This window comes from Myodes glareolus, chromosome 1 (assembly GCF_982192425.1).
Source record: "Myodes glareolus chromosome 1, mMyoGla1.1, whole genome shotgun sequence".
In the NCBI taxonomy this organism is placed as follows: Eukaryota; Metazoa; Chordata; class Mammalia; order Rodentia; family Cricetidae; genus Myodes; species Myodes glareolus.
In genome coordinates this window covers 34,097,962-34,121,091 of record NC_142026.1, presented here as the reverse complement: position 1 = coordinate 34,121,091, position 23,130 = coordinate 34,097,962, and the positions used below count along the sequence as shown (strand labels likewise).

The 23,130-nt window shown below is 44.4% G+C and overlaps 1 protein-coding gene across 11 annotated transcripts in view; it reads left to right on the top strand.

Annotated features, from left to right (window-relative positions):
• The window catches only part of Hdac4 (histone deacetylase 4), a 258,455-nt gene that overhangs the window by 61,748 nt on the left and 173,577 nt on the right, over nucleotides 1-23,130 (top strand). The window contains exon 1 of one of the 11 annotated variants that reach the window (XM_085696422.2): nucleotides 5,770-5,788. The exons of the other annotated variants lie outside the window; for them this stretch is intronic. The gene's annotated coding sequence lies outside the window, so the exon portion shown is untranslated. Of the gene's footprint in view, nucleotides 1-5,769; nucleotides 5,789-23,130 lie in introns of those variants that run through there. 11 annotated transcript variants of the gene reach the window in all.

Genomic DNA, 23,130 nt, shown 5'->3' with positions numbered 1-23,130 from the left:
GTGTGCGTCATACCCTGGCTGTTCAAAGGTTACCCTTGGGTGTGGTGGTGTTTGGGTCTAATTTTATCTTCATCCAGATTAATTACCCTTCAGTTGTCGCGGTGCTATTTATTTAGAAGTCCCTGCTTGTATCAGTGACTGCAATACCACCTTTACCCTGTACTGGACTCTCTGTTCTTATACCTGGCTCTGTCTGACCATTGTGTCAGCACCATGCTGCCTTGGTGTAGTTCTGTTCTTCATGCTTCGCTTCTCAGTTCTCTCAGCACTTACGTTTTTTTAAGTATACATTTCTGCCCTAACACTTGTGATGTTGTATATCTTTTTTTGGCCTCTCCCCAACCCCCAACTCCCGCTATACACTCTGGAGGATTTATTTTATTTTAATTAAGTATATATGTGTTTCGGGGTGTGAATACGTGCACATTTTAGTGCAGGAGCCCATGGAGTTCAGAAGAGTCATTGGATCCCCTGGAACTGGAGTTACAGGTAGTTGTGAGCCACCTGTTGTGGGTGCTGGGAACCAAGTTCTAGTTTTCTGCAAGACTTTTTTGCTCTTAACTTCTGAACTGTCTTTCCAGCCTCTCTTCTGTTCTTCAAATCTCCAAGTCTTTCTGTAGTATATTCTGAATTACTTCTGTAGAGCTTTTCAATGTTCAACAATTCTCTTTAGCTCTGTCTACTTCATTATTTAACTCATTCATTTAGTTTAAAATTTCAAGGATTAAAATTTATTTCTGTTTTATGTGAGTCTTTTAACTCTGCCTAACAAATGCTGATATGAGTAATGCTTATAGATATGTTAATAATGATTAGTACATATAATATCACTTACTTCTTAATGCCCTTCAGAAAAGGTAGGCTGTCATATCCCCATTTGACAGATGGGAAACTGAGGCATAGGGAGTTTAGGCATAGTGAGTTTATCCAGAGACTGCATAGCTGTTAAGTAATAGGACTGTCTGTTCAGTGACCCTGTTGCTACTTTCCTGGCCCAGTGCCTCCCATGACTTTTTCTTATGACTCTTGTCCTTATAACTTTCTGTGAACAATATGTATTGATGACACATTCCTTTAGAGAGGTTCTGGCATGTCTCTACTTAGTGACAGAGGCCCTGCTTAGCACACACTTCAGGTCAGGGTGCCTGAGCCAGAGGTGTCTGTCGGTTCTCAACAGTTGTTCTGACTCTTCCCCAACCACAGCAAGGTGATCTGTGGCCCTGAGTCCTCAGGGCACCTTCTTTCTGGATCTGCTCCCTTCTAGCCAGTGGCAGGCCTATGCTCTGGCCTTGTCCCCAGTTTTGCCTTGCTTTGAACTCTTCTTTGCTGGCCTGTCTAACAAAACTTTGCATGCAGTGTGGTCAAAAGTGGCCCCTGTTATGCTGCCAGGAACTTGGTCCCCTTTCAGGCTCTACTTTGGTCACTGTCCTCAGTTGACTTCTTGTGGAGCACTAGCTTTTGCTAGAAAGCTATAGATGTGACTGAGCAGAAAGCTGGAATAATTTAGGGGTTCAAAAGGGCTAAGGCCATGCTTGCTAATGGTGTAGAAAACTAAGTGATTCCCAGATGTCATCTCTACAACTTAGAGCATCACTTAGAGAAGAGCTGTTCTTGGGTTGTAAGCACTTCTAGGGACCTTATCCCAGCCTATCAGTTCTGAGACAGTTAAGATCAGTTCCTGGTTACCTCAGGACATCCCATGTAGTCCTTTTGTCAAGACTTTTGTTGTTCTCCATGTCGAACATTTAAAATATGCAGTGAATCCAAGTAGGAGTCAGCTTGATAAAGAGAGACAGGGACAGAGGAGAGCTTCCTTATCTGTTCACCACTTCTCTGCAGGTTGCCTGAAGGCACTTGGGCAGAGATCAAAGGAGGAATTGCCTTGGTCTGCCTCTGAGATAGTCCTGTCCACTGCAGGCCACTGCCTCCAGCTTCCTTTTCCTACGGCCCTCCCACTCAGCAATCATGATGGTGGCCTACATATGGGCTAAAAGTGGGGTTTGCAAGTAGATCTGAAGTTTGTGATGTGCCAGCTCCTCTAGTTGAGGAAGCCAAGAGGAAATGGGATGAGCCTGGGTCACCAGGCTCCTGCTGATCCTGAGTCTGGGACTGTTGTCCTGGACTCTGAAAGTGATTGTGTTCATTTGTGGGTACTTGTGCTGGCCACCGTCCTTTTTCCTCTTCCTGTGCTGTGGAGTTTTGGCACAACAAATAACCAACTTCATCCTTGGGACACAGCCCCTGTTTCTAATTCAGTGTCCATTTTCCTAACGACTCGTGTAAAAGTTTTCATTAGTTGGACATACAAAGAAGAGTGACTTGTCTCTCCTGCATCATAGAACAGATGACAAACATGTGCAAAGCCCAACAGCATATATGTGTAGGAAGGTGCCATAGTGGAACCCTTACTCCTCACTACACACCCTATACACAACAAGCAAGTGTTGTGTTTGGAGTGCCTGGCAATGGGAAGTTTTTGCTTGGATTTTACTGACTGGCTCGTGTCAAGGGAGGAAAGAACACATGTGAAAGTGTGTATGAGCAGACCTCCTGGGTGCCATGGTGGGGACTCGTGGTACCTCTCATGCTGGTAAGCCTGCTCTGGGAATGTGGGTTGCATTGTCACCTCATGGCTCTGTGTGGTGGGAATATCAGTGCCTCCTGCTGTGGAGGTGGCTTCCCACTTGTTGGCCCTCATGGGCTATAGTCCTGGCGTTGAAACCCTGGCAGTGGTGCTGAGGGACCCTCTACAAAGACTGATGTCTTTGCTTTGTCATGCTACTGACCCTGGGATCCAGTAATGGTGCTATTGTTCTCCCCTCTTACATAAGTGGGATATAGGGCCACTTTCAATGGTAATGCAGTCACATGACACTGAGGCTCATCAGCTGCAGACTGAAGTTAAGGATCATGATTTTCTTCAGTTTTTTTTTAGCTACCCCACAACAGACTAAATGCTTGAGTCGATCCCAGAATCTCAGCTCTGAAAACAGCCCCCTATTCTTTGGAGGCTAAACTAGGAGCCTAGGGGTCTAATTTGGGATGCAGAAAAGAAGAAATGAGAGGCAAGAGACAGACTGTTCTCTGTCTCTTGTGGGACTGACCTTCCTATCTATGGTTGATGCATTCTCTTGAGGCTGATCTAACGTTCAAGCAGTTTTTTGGGAACAGAGTATGGTAGACCTTTCACAGCTGGCTACCTTCAGTGAACAGTAAATCTTCCACAGCTGACTACCTTCAGTGGGCAGTAGACCTTCCATAGCTGACCTACCATAAGTGGACAGTAGACCTTCCACAGCTGACTACCTTCAGTGGGCAGGGTTCACTTTCCTTTTCTTTGAGGGCTTTCCCTTTTTGAGCTGCCTCCAGTCTGATGACTACATAGAAACAAAGCTAATGCTAGTAGGCTCATGGCAGTAAAGTTGGGGTGAAGTGCAGATGGTTCAAGACCTGCTACCTGCATTAGACTGAATGGCTCAGGTGTCGGCTGAACACAGAGAAGTCATTTCTCAGCATATATTTGTTAGAAAGAAAGTACTGCCTTGATAAAAGATGTAGCCTGTGTACGTTAACTCATGGTTTGTTGTTTGAATGTCTCCTGGCCATGGTATGGGTGTGGCTAGTTTGACATGCAGACAGTAGTAATTCAGGGATCATGGGCTGGGCATCGTCTGCCATGTGTTCTAGAAGTTAAGGTAGGCACCTTTCTGCCTTCCCTACTCTAGTAGTTTTGTTCTTTTGTCTGTGCTGTAAGGAACTTAGCATATGGACTACAAGGAATGGAAGTTGGGAAGCAGGAATGTAATTAAAGTCATTCTGGGTTTCTGAGCCTGCCTGCCCTCAGAATGCTTCTCATGTGCATGTGTGCATTTATTTTTTATTTTTTTAAATTTTTATGACTTATCTTTATTCTATGTGCATTGATGTGAAGGTGTCAGATCCCCTGGAACTGAATTTTCAGACGGTTGTGAGCTGCCATGTGGGTGCTGGGAATTGAACCCCGGTCCTCTGGAACAGCAGTCAATGCTCTTAACTGCTGAGCTACTTCTCCAGCCCCGCATGTGTGCATTTATGTATGTGTATATGTGTTTCAGGCCTGCTTAGCTGACAGTGTGTAGTACTGGGTCTCTGTTTGATCTCTTTTTAATCACTGTTTCAAACATAGTGGGGTACCTCACACCAGGCATCTGCCAGTAGAGGCTGTGTCCTTATGCTGTTGCTGCCTGATAGGTCAGTGCATACTGTCTACAGGGCTCCTCTAACAGGTGTTGTCCCTCAGCGGGACCTCCCGAGTCATGCCTCCTGTCTTCCCACAGACATTGTGCTCTCTTCTATGTAGTCTGTGAACCAGCTTCTCCTCAGCAATTTGGCTGAGCTGTAGACACACCTTGAGTTTGAGCACTGTTCTCTGTGGAGCCCTGCACCAGACTTGCTATCCCAGACAGATGGTTCTCACTTCTGCCTGACTGGGTGGACCAGACACAGGTTGCTGGCACAGCCTAGCTCCGTCTGCACTAAAATGTTTTATGATAACTGGATAGATAATTCAGTTGGTGCTTGCTACTTAAGCATGAAGGTCTGAGTTTGAGCCCCAACACCATTGTAAAAAGTTGCTGTTTTTGTAACATTGTAAAAATATGGTGGCCCATATTTGTAATTCTAACACTGGGAGGTGGAGACAAGCAGATCCCTGCGTCTCACTAGCTAGCCAGCTTAGCTGAATTGGTGAGTCTTGAGGCCAGTGAAAGACCCAGTTTCATGTAAGCAAGATGAATGGTTTTTAGGAATGACACCCAAAGCAGACTGTTGGCCTTGACATGTACACGTATGAACATGCACACCCACCACATTTTTATTCTGTCTCTTCCTCTGGCTGAAGCTATTCACCCTGGGTTTTTACAGTGGCTCTTGCTGAATGACCCTGGAAAAACTTGTGATCTCATACTTCTGCTGGCCTGAAACCCTACTTTAGCTACCTTTTCTCTCTGATCCATGAGAAATTAGAGAGAATAGTTCTGAAAGAGGGACCCTTGCCTGCTATGATGGCATGACAGTATCCTTCTTTGCCTCAAGTGTGCACTTGGCATGTTCTAGCAATGAACTCCAAAGCCTCTGCAAATAAACTGAGGAGGGCTGGGCTCATTGGTACAGGACAGACGAGGTGTGGCAAACCTTAGATGCTTGCTAGCGGACTGTGCCCTCCGGTGGAGGCCTACTTATGTAGAATCTTTTCTTTTGGGTCCCACAGGTGGAGCAGGCAGGTGTTTCAGGAATTTTCTGTCTTTGGTTCCACTGTGACTCTGTGTTAACTAACACCTTCCTGTACACCTCGAATGCAGAAGTCATTTTCCAGGTGCAGAAAAACTAAAGGGCCAGAGGTCATTCCACATGAAGGTGGGAGGAGAGGAAGGAAGGGGCATTGGTTCATTTAAGGGCTGTCTTGAGGAGGCTTGCTTTGCTTGACCTGGAGACAAGGCACTTTCCTGGGATTTGAGCAGCCAGTTTCCAGTTTAATTGAAAATGCTTGTGGCCTGAGATAAACGATGTATCTGGGATATTCTCTCTGAGTCTTGAGCTAAACTTTTGTGGCACTCCTCATATCATCTGCTTGTTATGTAATGTGACAACATGGGTATGAAATAGAAACCAGATGTCAGAGCTGAGCAGTGGGATTCTAACCAGCGAGCCTGGCGGAGCAGTACTGGAGTTTTCTCCTCCTGTTGTTAACTGCCCTTGGACAAACAGCGTTGGAGGGGCTTCTGGGATTGAACAGAGGTCTTAACTGACGGTAAAGTAACTTTGAACTGCTAACTAAAACTTGTAAGGGATTTTCCAAGTTTTGTTATATAACTGTTCAGTGGTGTTCCCAGTGACCAGTATCTTGGAATCAACTTTCAGCATTTAAACTCCTTCTGGGGACCACTGTGTACGGTGCTACCTCTAGCTGCCCCATAGCATGCTTCTGAAGGAGTTGGGTTTAGGGATAAAGTGGGCATGCCATTTGTTGGTGGGCTTGCTTGTGTGTCAGGGATTGGAGAACATTCATGCTGGGTGTCTGTGCTGTTCACACACTTCCCTGTGAAGGGTAAGTGAACTGGCAGACAATGCTCAGTACTGTGGGGTCTCAGTCTGGTAACCAGGCCCCTGTACTGAGTGGGAAGATGGGACTGTCCAGGTTCCACTGACCTGCTATGCTGGGACTGAACTTTGACACACATCTTTGTCCTTTTGAAATGTAAAGTGCTCACTAACCCAGACCAGAAGAGTAGCTCTTCCCTTGCCAGGAAGATGGCTGGCCCTGAGCAAGGCTGTATTTTCACTCACTAAACACCCGTTGTTTACTGAGACCATGTTGAATTCCTATTAGGAAAATCTATCTTCAGAGACTATCCTAGTCAGTCTGGTGTGCTGTGTCACAATCGCCAGCTCAGGGAGGTGGAAGGGGGAACCCTGACTGCTGACTCTGAAGGTTGCAGCTGTCTTCCAAGGGATGCCAGTCCTTTCTATATGTGCTAATACAATTTCCTCTACACTCCGCAGACATATCTATCAGGTGGTACCTTTATGAACCCTGTTTCACAGATGAGAAAAGTGAGACTTAGAGACAGAAATGGTTTGCTTATATTCTCACATTTGGCATCTAGCGATGCAGAGCCAAAAAGTGGGCAGTTTTAGGCTTTTCCCAGCTTTTTACTGTGTGTTCATTCTATACTGGGTAGATAAGGATGGGTCATGGGGTATTGTCTGCTAGGTATTGTGTTCAGTTTGCTCATGATCCTTAGAAGAAAAGAGGCAGACCTCTAACACTTGACAGGTACACTAAAGAGTTCGGTGCAACAGTTCTTAAGTCCACGCTGGCTGCTTCTAGCCAGTACCACTTATGGAAAGAAAATGCAAAACCCTTGAATATTATTGTTCTGTTTTGCTCATATGAACCTGGACAAGGTATGTCTCAACATTGTGCAGATTGAGTGTGGTGTGATGACTAAAGCCTGACAAGCATGGCTGTGGCAGGTCTTTATTCTTCTCCTCCACTCCCCACTGCCTTGCTAAAAACTGTTAGATTACATTCCTAAAGCTAGCCACCAAAGTCCATTCCCTTATTTGGCCGCTTCCTACTCCTGAGGCTGACTACTAAGGTCCAGTTCTCAAAGTACTGAAGTCCAGCAATCAGAACTCTTCCTTTGACTACCCTAATTAACATTTCCAATTAAAATTAACCAACTTATCCTAATGTGGTATTTATAAACTGCCATTTGCCCATGGGCCAGCCACATCTCTCTCCTCTCTATCCAGAAGCAAATATCCCTCCCCCTCCCCTTGTATTTTCCCCTTCTCCCATGTCCTCTGTCTCCCGTCTTGGTCTCTTATTCCCTGCTCTTTATCCCTCTGGGGCAAATAAATCTTTGTGCTGAAAATTTGGTCTTGGTGTGTCTTATGCTGACACCAGTCCTTTCAGTGTTGTGGGCAGAGAGTCATCTGAACAAGTAGGGCTTCTCCTAAAACCTTCTTCCTAGTGGTGTCAGCTTTCCCCTGACTCTCAGAAAGTCAGTTAAGATCATGTGAGTTGTTAGAGGTCTGGGCAGGTAAGTATGGGATGCCAGCCACCCAGCAGTCTTTGGTCTCCGCCCTGTTCTTGTTTCTAAAGTAGCCTATGGCTCCAGGGAGCAGCTGCACAGTTCCCACTTGTCAGGATATCTACTATTATTAACAGGCATATCTTAGTATTGTGTGGGATTAAGAAGTCTATATTGACTGGGTCTCTGTGCTGGTTGGGGCTTTGGACTATCTATTTGTCAAGGTTTCTGAATCCTTCTTTAGCTGGCAAAACAGAACATGTAGAGTCAGAATGGATAACTGGGACTTGAGAAGGCCATCTTGGCTGCTATGGCTTCTTCTGGGTTCCCTGAATACTTAGGGTTGCAGTATGAATGGGTTAAAGAGGACAGAGCTGCTTACCCTAGCCAGCAGCCTTTACCTCCTTCCCTTGCTGCCATAGGTTCAAGATATAGGTACATTTCCTCTTGTAGCTCTTCAGTTTCTTCTAGAAAGTTTTATTGGTTAATTAATGTGACTTGGTGCAGAAGTGGGTGGGAAATGAGGTTAGGAATAAGATGGGATAGCAAGGGTAAGCTTTGTTATAACTCCTGTTGTCTTTGTCTCTCTATCACCGTAAGTCCAGTGGGCTTGAAGCCAGAGGGCTTGTCAGGAGCCATTGCCTGTATGGGGTTCTGACATGGAACAAATGGCCCATGGCCTGGTGAACAGTATCTTTCCCAGCTTTTGGTTTATGTCACAGTCAAGAAGAATGGAGTTTGTTGGGCTGAATTTGGAAACAGGTTGTCTTGGCCTGAGATGAAGTATCATTCATATGTAACTGGCATCTTTCTGGGACCAGGTGATGACATCTCAACAAATGAGGCCTGGCCACATGTCCTTAGGATTTTATGCCCCATCAGGAAGGTTGTGTCCCCAGTTGTGGTCCTGTGCAATATTGGGACATTTGTCTTTGCCCTAGAAGCCTAGAATATCTGACAGACTTTTCTTTGAAATAGGAATTTTGAAGGACTACCCTACCTTATCTTGGCAAAGGTCAACAGTCTTTTTACTTTGTGTCCTGCCTTGTAACATGAAAGGCCAGCTTGTTGGGGTTTCTGTTCCACCCGGTGCCCCACAGTTGGTAAGCCCAAAAGAAAATCACATAGAGGACTCTATAAGATTTTAAACTGATTGACCCATTAGCTCAGGCTACTTATTAGCTCTTATAACTTATGATAGCCTATTATTTTTATCTATGTTAGCCACACAGCTTAGTACCTTTCTCAGCGGGGAAGCTTATATCTTGCCTCTCTGGTGGTCTGGGCAGAACTGCTGAGAACTGGGCTTTCTTCTTCCTAGCATTCTCCTGTTCTACTTCCTGTCTGGTTTACCCGCCTATACTTCCTGCCTGGCCAGTCAGCGTTTATTTAAAACATGATTGACAGAATACAGACAATTCTCCCACACCACTGCCTGTCCAGTTTGTATAGCATATTGTCAGCAGTCAAGACCAAAACGATTTCTTGCCTAAATGGCTAGCTTTGCCACACTGAACTCAAACTCCATACGGAGTTTCTTTGATGCCCATCATATTCTCTGAAGTAAATTGGTACTGCCAAGATGTGTCTCATTGTCAAGAAAAGTCTTGTTAATAAAACATTTTAAATAACATTCTTTAGGTCTTTGAAGTGTTTGAAGACAATATTTCTAAGACATACCAAACATGACTATAAGTTTGATTGTTCTAGGTAACTAACTACTAACCTACATTTCTTTTATTATCCTAATAGTTTGTAATAATAACTTTTAATAACTAGAAATTTACATTACATTGCTAAATGAGCTGTACAGGTACAGTACCTTAAACAAGAGTAGAAAGGTATGTACAATATATTCTAACAAATTTGTGTCAGTATATAAATATCCATACCAATGTAAAATATTTGAGACTAGTGGTTGTTCAAAAGTAGACTCAACAATCCACCCTTTCATCTCATTGTTTTTATACTTTATCTCCCTTTTCTTTTCAGAAAGATCACTAAATCTAATCTCCTTTGTTCAGTTTTTTTTTTTCCTGGCTATGACCAATAACAGTTTTTAACTAATCCCCCTAAACAGTGACAGACATCCATAGCCCACTTAATGACCATAAACTACTTACCCTACCTCTTGGGAATATGGGCGTTATGGTCTCTAGACTTCTTCCTGTTGTCTGGGGACACTTTGGGAAACGCTGAGAAAATTGGGATAATGGTGAAGTCCTGACTAGGATAGTCTGTGATACTGGACCATCTCAGCCAGCAACCTTGAGCTGTTCTGGAAGCAGAACTCTGAGGAAACTGCAACAGAGGCATTCTGAGAGCCTGGTTCACCTGGGTCACCTGTTTTCATTGGTGTTTGGTCCTCGTGCTCTGAAAACACAAACTTTTGAGGTAACATACATATTTGCATTAACACAAGTGTAGATTGTACACAAGTCAGCCAAAGATGATTTCTTGTTTTCTGTTTGAGCAGGTAAAATATACATCACCTGTCTTGTAGTTTCTCTAGGTTTGTTTGTGTTTATAGCCAGGATTTTCAGGAGGTCTTTCTCCATGTCAAATTTGATCTCTATTAACCTGAAAGGAATCCACAACTTTTCGTTTCCTTTGGAAACAAAAGCATAACCTCTTCTCCAATGTAATATAATTTTTGACTTCCATTTTGAAGTTAAGACATTTTTAAAATATATCAGTTGGTTTATTATAATCCAGTGTCTCTCAGCAGCTATTGTTTGTTCATCATCTATCAAAATATTTAAAGTCAGTCTAATACCACACAAGATCCAGATCCAGACTCCCTGTATATTTTCCATCTCTATATGGCTTATTCTTTTTTAATTACTTTACTTTTTTCTTTAAAGACTATTTTATTATTTTTAAAACCATGTTTTTTTTAATGACTGTCTATACTCTTTTTTCTTAAGTCTACCCACTTTATCAAAGACACTGTAACCTGTTTAGAGTATTGCTCCCACCCCCCATCTTAACCTGCTTTATTGCATATATGTAACCTTTCTGTCTGCAGGAGCAAAATCTTAAACCACTGCTCAGCTTAGCACATGGTTTGCTGGCAGCTCAAGTCCACAGGCAGTGGCCAGTAAATGTGTTTCTGTACTGTGATCTGCATTGTAGACTATGGGACTAGGAAGCTGTATTTGACGCTGTTTTTGTGTGTTTGGATCCGCCCCCCTTTTTTTAAGCTTTTTTGGGTCTTGTGTTGAAATACATGCCCCCGCATTGGACGCCATTTGGAGCGAGTCTTTCTCTGTCTTGCCAGCCACTCCCAAATCATGACATGGAGACTTATTATTAATTATAGAAGCTTGGTTGATAGCTTAGGCTTTTTTTCTAACTAGCTCTTATAACTTAAATTAACCCATTCCTATTATTTTACGTGCTGCCATGTGGCTCATGGTTTGTTACCTCATCTTTTACACGTCATGCTTTTTTTGTGTCTCCTCATGACTCTGCCTTTTTTCTTTTCAGTGTCCTCTGTGCCTGGAAAGCCTGCCTAGCTGTTGACAGTTCAGCTTTTTACTAAACCAATCAGAGCAATACATCCTGACAGTGTACAACAGTGTGCAAAAGATTATTTCACAACACTTGGGCTTGTAGTTGGACTTTGGGTATCTCAGTGTTTTTGACTGAGCTATCTGGTTTTCAAAGGGTTTTATATGTTCATTTGTATACGGTGTTGTTAACTTTAGAGTATTACTATATAGAGTTCTATTTCTCGTAAACAGCAAGTGTCTGTGTTGTGTGGTTGCTAATCTCTATCACATAAACCATTTTCCTCCAGTATCTCCTTTAATGGCACCAGGGTGACAGCTTGATTGAAGGTTTTTAACCCCAGGACTCTGGCAAAGTGGCCCTGCCATCTGTGTAGTTTTCTTTTAGTCTCAGGTCCCTGGAAAACAGCATGTCTTTTGAAGAATAACAAGGCCTAAACAGTGTGCTTTGCCTGCTGAGTTTGCAGGATGGTCTTGGGCATGCTGAATTCTACGTGCTGTCCTCATGGGTGCTCAGTGTTAAGCAGGGCCCACACTGTTCATCTGCTTCAGATTAATAATGCAAGTGTCACTATGCCACCACCTGGTATCATTTCATACTTGTGACATGCTCTGTGTAGTCAAGACTTATCTAATGTAGTCCTTGAAGCAGGAAATGAAAGTATCAGCAACAGGTCCTGTTCCTGTCACACACACGCACATACACACAAACTGGGGGCAATGTCCTAGCTGAAGGCTTGTTTTGTATGATTTTTTTTCCATTCTTGTTTTATATACAAGACTAAATAACTAGTTGGGAGTCCACTGCTGTTGATAGGAGACTGAAAATGCAGCCATTTTCAGAATACCCACTGGTGTGGTGTTAAAAGCAGAGGCTCAAATGGATTCGATATGGGGGCCTGGAAGCTAGTTTTGGGGCAGGGTTTGGGAGAGATAAGTGGACAAGATGCTTGCTTGACTCCCAGTTTTCCCAAGGGACACTCTGTTACTATGCTTACACAAAATAGGCTGAGGGAAGATGGAGAATAGTGCTGTGCTCCTTACCAGGGGGCTTGCAGCAAGGGCTATCTCTGTACAATGTCATCAAGTTACTTGAGTCCTTCTGCTTTGTAACTGGAAAGAGGGAGAAAGTTGCTGAGAAGTTTGGAGCACTGGGAACACTACCTTGTGAATTCTCCTTTGTAGGCGATGCTGCTCCTGTCCACATCTGCTTCTGCCTAAGCCATGGGGTGAGGAAGGCTGGAAGTCTCCAGTTCTCCCTGCTGCTCATTTCTGGCTTGGCATACCTTAGGGTCAGCCTATGAAGATTAATTCACTCCTTTGAGTTGAGAAGTCAGATGAGTTTGTTGCTAATTTTGCTTTGCTCTTGACTCTAAATTGAACTTGTTCCAACATCCCTGGAAACTTTGGCTGTTTCTGTCGGCAGACACTGATCTAGGTTTTGACTAATGTATGTCTATCACACCCTGTCTTTGCATAAGCTGTCTTCCATGCAGAATGGAGTTCATGTTTCCAGCCTCAGGTTGCAAGAGGTATGAAGTGAGGCTGGAGTTGTGAATGTTTTCTGCTTGATTTGGCATCAGTGGTAGTTATTATTGGCTAGAGCATCACTTTTGACTCCTCAGTGAAAGACTTGGAGGCCTAGGCAAAGTTAGTGGCCTCGGGCTTAGACATGTCCTCCTTGATAATCTTTTAGGGCTTCTGATGGATGTCCAGTAACCACCCCAGGAGCATGGCGGCAGTTGAAGATGCTTTTTTGATTTGCTTCCTGAAGAAACAAGTCAGTACTTGGGAGGTTGAAGCAGGAGGATCACCATGAGTTCAGAGCCAGCTTAGATAAAAACAAAGTAGCATCAGAAGTAGGGCAGCTTAGTGAAAACCTGGCTTAACTTGGTCTGTGTTCTTGTCCGTGGTTTGGTTTAGTTGTACTCTGACTCCAGCCCTCACTTGAAGGAGGAATGGTCCCTGTGGTAAGAATATTATCATCCTCTTGATTGTGGTGGTTGCCCTGGGAAACACTTGGCATATTAAGGCTTGGGCTGAGGAGAGATGCCCTTTTCCCAGAGGGGCCTGCAGCAGGTACATGAACAGGGAGGATGACCTCCATAGAGTGACTGCTACCTATCTCACAAGGCACTTTAGAAAGGCCTTAGTTCCCGTCAACAACCTGGAAAACAGACCTTGAGAACTAGGCATAAGGGTGTATCTTTTCAGATAGGGTGGGTCAGAGAGGACACTGAACTTTCCTCCCAAGGAAAGTTCCATATAGGGCTTCTCCTTCTTGGAGCAGCATAGGCACAAGTGGATATGGTGAGGAAAATGTACTTCTAGGCTAGTGAGATGGCTCTCAGGAGTAAAGGTACCTGCCACCAATCCTGACATATCTGAGTTTAGTCTGCTGGGCCCACATAGTAAAAGGAGAGAACCACCTCCAGAAGTTGTCCTCTTTTCTACTTGTGTTCTGTGGAACATAGTTATACATGCCTGTTCACATGCGTAAGCATACACACATATACAATTGAAAAGAAAAGTGTTATTGGCTGCTTCCTATAGGTTTGCAGTAGGTCTTATAGAGAGAAGGGAAAGGAAGAGAAGAGCCAGCTAGAGAATGTGTGAAGGGCTGCTGGGAAAATTGGGTCCTTTGTTCTTGTGCTTTTGGGGAAATGGGAGATGAAGGTACGCTGTTTCTGTGGTGGCTGTTCCACTCCTGGTTCACAACAGCCTCACCCTGATGGGGAACAGAGTCAAGGACAGTTGGGAATACTTTTCTTGCTTAGCTGAAGGAAGAAGAACAGGCCCTGGGATACAAAGATAATTATAAAAGCAGAGGCCTTTTGGTCCTCCAGCCTGAGACTATCTGGAATATGGATATGATTGCACTGTACTATCTTTTAGGAAGCTTGTAGACTTGGGCCTGCTGAGCTTTCCCAGGGAGGCTAAAGTGACTGTAGAACTAAGTTCAGTTCGTTTAGCCGTCTGTGACTAGTGGCTGCCCACAGAACTGCTGTGGGGTAGCCAGGCTAGAGTAGGCAGGTTCTTCATGTGCTTATTTGAGTGTAAGGACCTTTATCCTTTTGAAATTCCCAGATGAGGTGAGAACAGTGACACTGGGTCAATTGGGGTCATCACTGGTTCTGGGACCCTTCTTAGGGCTGTACGAGTGACAACAGCAAGCACAGCATATGCCTACTGTTCTAAAAGCTCATTTAGACACAAAAGAGCAAATAGGATAGGCTTAAGGAGAGGCTGCACAATAGACACCTGCTGCTCGTCTCCTGTTTCTCACTCTGCCCCTAGTCTTTGCTCTGTCCTCATCTGCTGGATCCCCAGTTGTTTCTCCAGGCTGTCAACCTGTGTCTCTCATTGCTGCTTGGACTAGTCTGGCGCATCATCTCTTTTTTTCTCATGGCAGGCCAGGGTAAGAAACTGGACCTGAAGGTGAGTAGCTTTACCAGGCTTGATGTGGTGTCTGGAAGTCAGCAGGGTTGGCACAAGATGAGACCCAACCAAGTGCCACACTGGTCTTTTATACAAGTCATGCTTGTTTGTTTGTGTGGATACTATTGAGGCTTGCTTGGCCCTAAGTAGATGTTGGTCACTTACATATTAAACATTAATGTAAATTACTGTGCATCACCTGTACATTGGCAGTACCTGGTTCCTCCTTGTGACATTTGCATACTGAGTGTGTGGTACTAATCATTTGAAATCATTTGAGTATTCTGTTGAGGTGAACACGACTGACTGTTCTGTCTGTTGAAAGCACCGTAAAGTGTCTCTGTACTGAGGTGCCTTTGCCTGAATTTTGTCTTTCTGCTGATTTTTTTTTAAATAAGGAAAAGCCTTATAAATGAATGTCCTGTGGTATAGGGAAGCCCTTTACTTTAGTGTTAACAGTCTTTGTTGATCTAGGAAAAAACCTAATGGTGGCAGGTGTCATCCCATTCCATGGTTTGCGTATCTGAAACAAAAGGCACAGTAGGGAAGGAGCTGCTTCTAGGTGTCCATTTTAAAGGAAGTCATTGCACATTATAAAGCTCAGCTGAGTCTGAGTGATGTTTGTAGTCAATGTCAGTGCCATCCTAGCCCAGCCTGCAAGAGATATGTATGAGCTTTCCACTCTAGGTCCCAGATACATGCTTTTTTTTTAAAATCTGTAGTTAATGTTCTGGATGAAACCTGAAATGAGGTTGCTGAGGTAGTGGCCTTTGGGAAGTTGCAAGGACTCCATGAGGAATCCCCCACAGTACATCTAGCTTTTTGTCAAGTGTGGTACTTGGTGACCACTAGGGTCACAGGATTAGTACAGCTTGTTCCCCGGCCTTCCTGGTGACACAAGGGCTCCACTATGTAGCTGGGTTGGGCTCTGAAGGTGTTTAGCTTCTGTGATGCCCAGGGATCTGACAACTTCTGATAAGCTGCAGGTTGTCAAGAGTCTGGCACAGCCAATATAAAGCTTAGATTCAGTGTGGATCTGTCTGTTCTGGGGTCACCCGGGTGCTCCTGTCTTGTTCCTGAACCTTTCATAAATAATAGGCTTGCTTGGAGGGGCAGGACTATTTCTGCCACAGTCTTTGCATATCTGTTATGTGAAATACATTTTCCCACCGTGATAGCAATAAGCAAAAGTACACAGCAGTGTCTGACTGCAGGTAGAGGGCTGCCTTAAAGTTATTGTCCATCTCCCACAGCATGGCCTTGTGTTCCTGAGATGGTGGTGGAGTGTGGCCACAGCCACAGTGTAATATAATAGAACTTTGAGGATTAAAACATGGACTTGCTTTTATCAGTTTGAGAAATGCCACTGGCCTTTGTGCCTAGAAGCTTTGCTTTTACTTTCTAGGTACCTGTTTTCTACAGTGTTTTTTAAGATTTCCTTTTTGTGTCTGTAGTCCTTTGTGGGTCTCCACCCTGTGCCTGGTAGGCCTGTGCAAGGGAGGTTGATGGTGTGGATTCCTGGAGGCTGTTGGGAGCCTTTTAAAGCTAGTACAGTAACTATTGATGGGTTTGATGGGTGACTCATGGGGTGCTACTAGTGTGGCTGGCACTTAACACTACCTTGTTAGCAGTGGGCTGAGCTAAGGAGTCCCAATTGTCATGTGGTGGTGCCATTCTCTTGTGTTTACCCAACAAGGCCAGTATTCCTGCATAAGGACATATCAGTCCAGCAAGATTTTACTGGTCTCAGAACTTATGATGAGCTACGAAGTCCAGACTTGAACTCTGCACTCTTCCTTTGCCTCAGTGACCTTGGGGTCTGGATACAGTGATGATACAAAGATCTAGGTTATGTTCTCAAAGTGGGCTCCTTTCAAAGTGAAATCTACTTTGAGGCCTCCTATTCCACCTAGCAATTTTGGTGGCATCTTAAGCAGACATGCCCAATCCTGTGCCTGGTGCTCATGGGAGGTGTTGGGGCTTGAGTGGCCCCCCCCACATTGTCTTCTTTAAGCTTCTGATTCCATCAGAGCTTAATAGATCAATCCAGTGGGGCCAGAGGGTGATTACTGCACTTGTCTTGTGACCCTCCATGTGACCCTGACTGGTCCCAAGAAAGGATATAGGCCAGCCTTTATTTGCATAAAGCTTAATTCCTTTTTATTTTATGTAAAAATAAACAGAAATGGGAATTGTATTATTTTCTCATATAGCCAGGGAACATCTTTTGGAAGCCATTTCCATCTCTGTTCATGTGTTTGGCAGAAATAGTGAAATAATAAATGTCAAGAAAATTAGAGACAACAGTTCTAGGATTGTGTGCCTTAGACAGGCCTGGTAAGTGTAGTCACCAACTCAGTGCTGCCCAAGCTAAGCTGCTACCCAGGTTTCCTGGGCTGAGACTAAAGCCATGTCTTAGGCCCCCATCAGCTACACAGACACTCAGCCCCTGAACCTAGGATGGAGTAACAACCAAAACCCTGTTCATCCCTATCCATCAGCACCTTTGGGCTTCAGTGCATTACTTCATGCTTATCTTCAAGGAAAAAGAGCAGAAATGATAAGATGAATGTGTAGTCCTTAAAAAACAGAAAACAAAACAGTCCAGATTCTTTTAAATGCCAGCCAGCATTGTGACCCTGATCTATAGTGTCCCTGAAACAGGAAATGTTAAGGGGTGACCTTTAAAATCAAGCATTGGCATGAAGCTAGTTGTCTACATCTAAGAAAAGTGAGACTGCAACTCATGAAGGCAGTCCAAGTAGCTGAAGGCACTGCATTCCAGGGCTGTCACCAGCACACACTGGCTTGAGATTGAAGTGAATGTGTTGTGCACGTGTACATGCTTGCACATATTTTTGGTGTTGGGGAAATGCCCCTTTTTGTTAATATAGGCTCTGCTGGTGGTGTCTGTTTGCATTGACTCTGCATTGGATTCAGCCTTTCTCTTGATAGGAGACCTTGGATCTCTGAGGCTCAGTATTCCTCATTTATAAAATGGGATGATGCAATTCTCCTGTCTGTCAGGCTTTTCTGTTGTTTACAAGTCCATCATGGTTGACTTTCTTGCTTGCTGGCTACAGCTGTCAGCTCCTACGTTGGGTGTCTGGGGGTCGGATCCATAGTAACTTGTCAGAATCTCCTGCAGGGAGAATGCTTGTGGATGAGACCAGAAGTCTTGAGAGTAACAAGGATCCTAGGGAAATGGGCAGTTTGAGAAGATGGTGGCCTGGAGGACTTCCCTGGCCTGTTGGTACAGTGGATCCTATAGTGATTTTATGGTCATTGGTCTTGATGGGGTCATTTTATTTCAGAAGCAAAGTGAAGCTCAGACTCTACTCAAATGGGATGGAAATCCTTGGAGAGGCAGGGGCATGGATAACAATGAAGTGATGGTGAGCTGCTTCAGAGCTCATGGCCGTGAACATTGTCCCTGATTATAAAGCAAACCTGCTCATTTTACAGAAGATCAAAACCTCTGAAGAGAGGTAGATGTGGTACATAACTGTGTACTAGTAGGTAGATTAAGTTTGGCTATATAGCGTGGCCTTGTCTCCTCTCACATTCACCCTACCTACCCCTAAAATGGCTGGAGATGTCTCTCAGTGGTGGAGCCCTTGCCCATTACCCTTAAAGTCTTGGGTTCCATCCCCAGGACCAGGGTAAAAAAGCCCAAACAGCCATAGACATGGGAAAAGGAACACCTCTATTCTCTTCACTAAGGCCCTGGCTTAGCTTTCTCTTCAGCCTGGGCATGACCAGCCCTATTGGACTGGCAGATTGTATATCACTCGTACCAGCTAACTGATGACCAGTCTATAGACAGAAGTTTCTGTCCTGCCAAGTCCCGCAGCTGTTCAGTCCCAAAGAAACACACAGAGGCTTATATTAATTATAAACTCTTTGGCCTATTAGCTCAGGCTTATTATTAACCCACTCTTACAACTTAAGTCATAATTCTTATCTATGTTTAGCCATGTGACTTGTTATCTTTTCTCAGTAAGGCATTCTCATTTCCTCCTCCTCATTGGGCTGATTCCCAGAATTCTCTTAGTCTGGTCGTCCCACTTATGCTTTCTGACTGGCTACTGGCCATTCAGCATTTTATTAAGCCAATATGAGTGTCCAAGAGCATTATCCCACAGCACCAGTCCATATTCCATCCATTTTGGATGTCCTTCAGCAGCCACTGAGTTAGACTTGTAGGTTTTCTCTGATCTCTGACAGATTCCTTGGGGGTAATAACTGGCCTAACCCATGGTGTTTTGTCCCATTCAGTAGCTCCCCAGCCTTAACTAACATGGCCTCATAGGCTCCCAAGGGAGGTCAGCATGGATGTTTCACAGGTGAGGGAAGGGAGGCGTAGGCTGAGCTGTGTGCTTCAGAGGTGTGAGGTTGAAACTGTCTTCCCTGCCAGCAGCTCGCTGCTGCCTCCAGCTTTGTTCTCTCCTGGCCTAACCAGGTGAACTCTGGAGTTCCTCACTGTTCCACACCACATTCTCCCTTCCCAGGAAAGGACATCCCAGGAAACATGCCTGTCACATGCTGCTTGCCTTTCTTTACCCTCAAAATTCATTCATGCCTGCTCTTTTTTTTCCTTCTGTCCCCATGGCTACCACCTTTCTGCCCTGGCAGCTGAGTAGTTTCCAGATTAATATCACCCTGTCGTATGTTTCCAGACAGTTCTGCCCACAAGATAGATAGGATTGCTTGTGCATCCTCTACAGTTCTTCCAAGAGCTCCCACCATCCATACTCTATAATGATGAGATGAGCCTCACGTCACTCCTCTTCCAGGTCCTCTGGTTTGACCTGTCACTTTCTCTTGAAGGGGGAGGTCCCTATGGTGAAGTTGGTCCTCCGTGCCCTCTTGGGTAATAGTGTGAAGTAAACTTTTATTTGAACATCAGTGTGACCTGACCCATTCTGTGTGTGTTATTTTATTTGAGACTTAGCAGCTACTGCCAGGTGATTAGGGAACAGGTTGGTGATGAGGGTGACCTGGCTCCATCTATAGACAATTTCTGTGACTGATTTGTTGCATTTTTTTTCATGTTGCCCTTGAAGTCTTCCCTCAATGTTTATTCCCAGCAGGTGCTTAGCAAATGTCTGTTGCCATGGTCTTTAGCCAAAAAGAGGCTTCACCAGGAAGGAAGGAGGAGTCAGGGTTGCTTCCTGTAAGATTTTCAAGCCAACTTCTTAAAGTTTCTATGGTGCCTATGCTGTGTCCATGGAGCACAGACCAATAAATATCTTAATGTGGGGTATGAGTGGGCACAAGAGAAGAAAAATAGAAGTACCAGAGAAACAGCTGTAAGGTATACTACAAGGCCTCTGAGTTCTCCCTACCCCTCAGTCCCTCAGGGTAGCCAGGATCTGACCTTTGTGAGTATCTGGAGTCCAGAGTTGTGTCTTTACTCCTTGGACCCCACCCTGCTCTGGATACTTTGGACTACCTTTGGACTGGATACTTTGTTTCTGAAAGGTTTTTTTATTTTTATTTTATTTTACTTTATTTTTGCCAGATGCTTATTCTTTATTAACATTGGAAAAGAATCCAGTCTTAGCCACACTTTGGGCAAGGGAATCTCTAGCATTCTGAGGGGGAAAAAAAACCCAAAAAATAAAAACTACCCTATCAATATACTCAGAGCTCCAAAGTCCAGAAGTCAGCTGACCTCTGTTATTTCAGGAAGTTCAAATCTTATAGATCTCAATTGGAGGTGGAGTAGAAGGCTCTGGACTGCCTTCAACCTCCATGCTTGTGGCCATCCCCAGTGTATTTCTATAGGGACGTTTGGATGCATGTTCTTAAGAGTAAAACTGCATCTCATGGGGTTTACTGTTTGTTTATAATTTGAAGTTACAGACCTCTATATTCCTGCTGAAGAGCTCGTCTGTGAGTGTTGTAGGTTAGTTACCTTTTTCCACATGGCTTTTGGTCCCTTGTAAGTTCTCCCTTTCCCTCCCTCTTCCTCCTCCCCTCTCTCTCTAACAGAGATTTTAAAATCTTTGAAAGATGATCATGCTTGCTGTCTTCCATTCTGCCCCCCTCCTCTGAAAGGGAAAAATGAGGGAAATAAGATTTTCTTTCTTTCTGGTCCAATGGCCATACTTGTGGACATTGGGTTGCCTCTTAGACTTACTACCCGACCTCACCTATTACTTTCACTTGAATCCCCAGATAGGCTTTGATTTGCTTTTCTGGAGTAAAGATAGGTGTTTTAAATAAAGGTTTTGGTAGGTCTCTGTTTCCAGGCTGCCCATCCTGGTGCAAGGCTTTTTCAGTGCAGCTGGGTCACTGCCCCCTGCCCATTAGATTCTCTTGGCTCTTGCCTCAGGGACATCTGTGTTTATGGGATTGCTATTCTCTCTCAGAAGCTCTCAAAAGCCTTTGCGTCACACATCCAGCAAATAACAAATGCTGGCCAGGGGTTTGTGTTCTCACCCCAGAACACTGAGCCAGAGAACTGGGTGAACCTAGACCTCACTCCCCGTGGCTTAGGGTGAAGGAGCAGCACTTGGTGCTCTTAGAAAGGCAGTGCACAGTGTCACTTGCACTGCTGGAGCTCTCAATGCTGCACACTGGCCCATCCACCTCTGTGCTCCCTGTCCTTCAAGAGCATGCAGTGCCAGTCCTTCCTACCCCCAGGCAGGCTTTTGCCCCAACAGTAGTGTCCTACCCTGCCCTGCTGCCAGGCTTCAGACAAAGGGCTCTTCAGAACAAAGACTCACTCTCCGGGGAGGACAGGGCCTATGAGCTCTTGAGTCTCACCCTTTCTCTAGAAGGTGCTAGTGGACATTTAAGATCCTTCTTGATATCTTCAAACTGTGGGGGCATAGAGTAACCAGATGAAAGCACCCACACACGTAGCTCTAGCACTCCCACAGCCAACAAGGCCTACGGAGTAAGATTAACCTAAATTAGGAAGATGATTGTTCCTGTGTTAATTGTATGCTGTATTCTAAAGCTGTTTTTGCACTCTAAGCCCCAGCAGAAGGCTGGCTGTGAGCTCTCCCATAGGGTACTGCACACTGGCACCTGCACAGTCCAAGTTCCGGGTGGGGAGTATGTACCTCTTTCCAGAGTCTCTCTCTAGGTGATGAGCTAATCACTTTTGTATAGGCTGACCTTGGACTTTGAACCCTCCATCTAGTAGCTGGGATTCTAGGCATATACTACTGCATAATGCTTTATTTAACCTCAAATTCTCACTCCTTACTGCTCTTGTCTTCTCAGGGCTCCACTCCCACCCAGGTTTTTTTCATAGGCGATGCAAACAAACACCCTTCTATTTTCAGTATGCCTGTTGGTGTCACAGCTGTTGTGACTTGTCTTGTTGGCCAGAAAGGCAATCCTTGGCCCTGCAGCTGGCCTTGGAAGCTTACACTTGGCCTGGCCAGCCTGGGCCAGCCATGGCAGGCTAGGATGACTTGCAAGTCTGTTCTTTGCTTTGGTTCTTGGCTTTCTCACAAAACTCCAATGCCCTTGTGATGACAATCCTTGCAGTCCATTGAACAAGACCTAGGAAAGCTAGTGTTTATGTTTCCTTTGTTAGGAGTGTAGGTTTCTATTTGAAAATTATCCAGGGACATGTGGTCATTCTGTGGGGCACACACGGAGAGGTAGAGGAGGACCCTCACTTCCAAGTAGCTCTTTCCTTTCAGTTTCTTCCTGTCTGGATTATTATCCTGTCAATCATGATTGTATAAAGCTTTTCAAGTGAAAACCTCAATTCTGAACATCCCTGTGCAACATAGGAAGGCGAACTCCTTCCTGTAATGTGCCATCCAGGCACACATGTGGGTACCCACTGTATCACTGTGTGTATAGACTTACCCCTATCCTGAGATTGCTCTGCCTACTTGCTTTTTTTCTTTTTTCTTTTTAAACTGATTTGGCTTAGAACCCCTTGTTTGTCCAAAACTCTGTTGGTGATAATCAAGGGTCTCAGAGCTTTACCCTTCTTTTTGGTATACACAGAAAGAATTGTCCTTCATCGATAAAAGTAGTTTGCCTTGGTCCCTGTGCCATTGGTAATGGCTATCCCCATGGTCAGCCTTTTGGGAAAGCTTCATTTCCCAAGGCAAGAATTTAACTGAGTTGGGAATATGTAATAATACAGGAAATGATAGCTTATATCTGGAAAAGAAATCGCAAATTTAGTAAAAAGTACTAGTACATTTTTAGGTTTTAATGAAAAGACCTGAGTGGATTTTTTTCTCATTAATGTCAAGCACCTTTTAAAGATGTTAAATACAGAAAAGATTCTGCACAAAAATATTTCTTAAATTGCACCTTGACTGAATCAAAACCAATATTTTCCTTTGGTGATTTATTTTTTTATATTTTACTAAGAAAAAAATAGTAACAAAGTCTCTGTCTTGGCCTTAGAGATTGCCAGCCCCATATTCTCCAGCAGCATTGGAAGCTTTGTCTTCATTGGAGTGAGTTTGGAGCAGGAGTGATTGGCTCTCCCTCTCTTCCTATGTAGCTTTGATTTAGGAGCTTTGCCCTTTCCTGCGGTGGCTACATTGCCAGGGTCATGCTGTCTGTGCCCAGCTTTGGTTGTACACTGTGTGCAAGGACCTGTTTGGATCCCA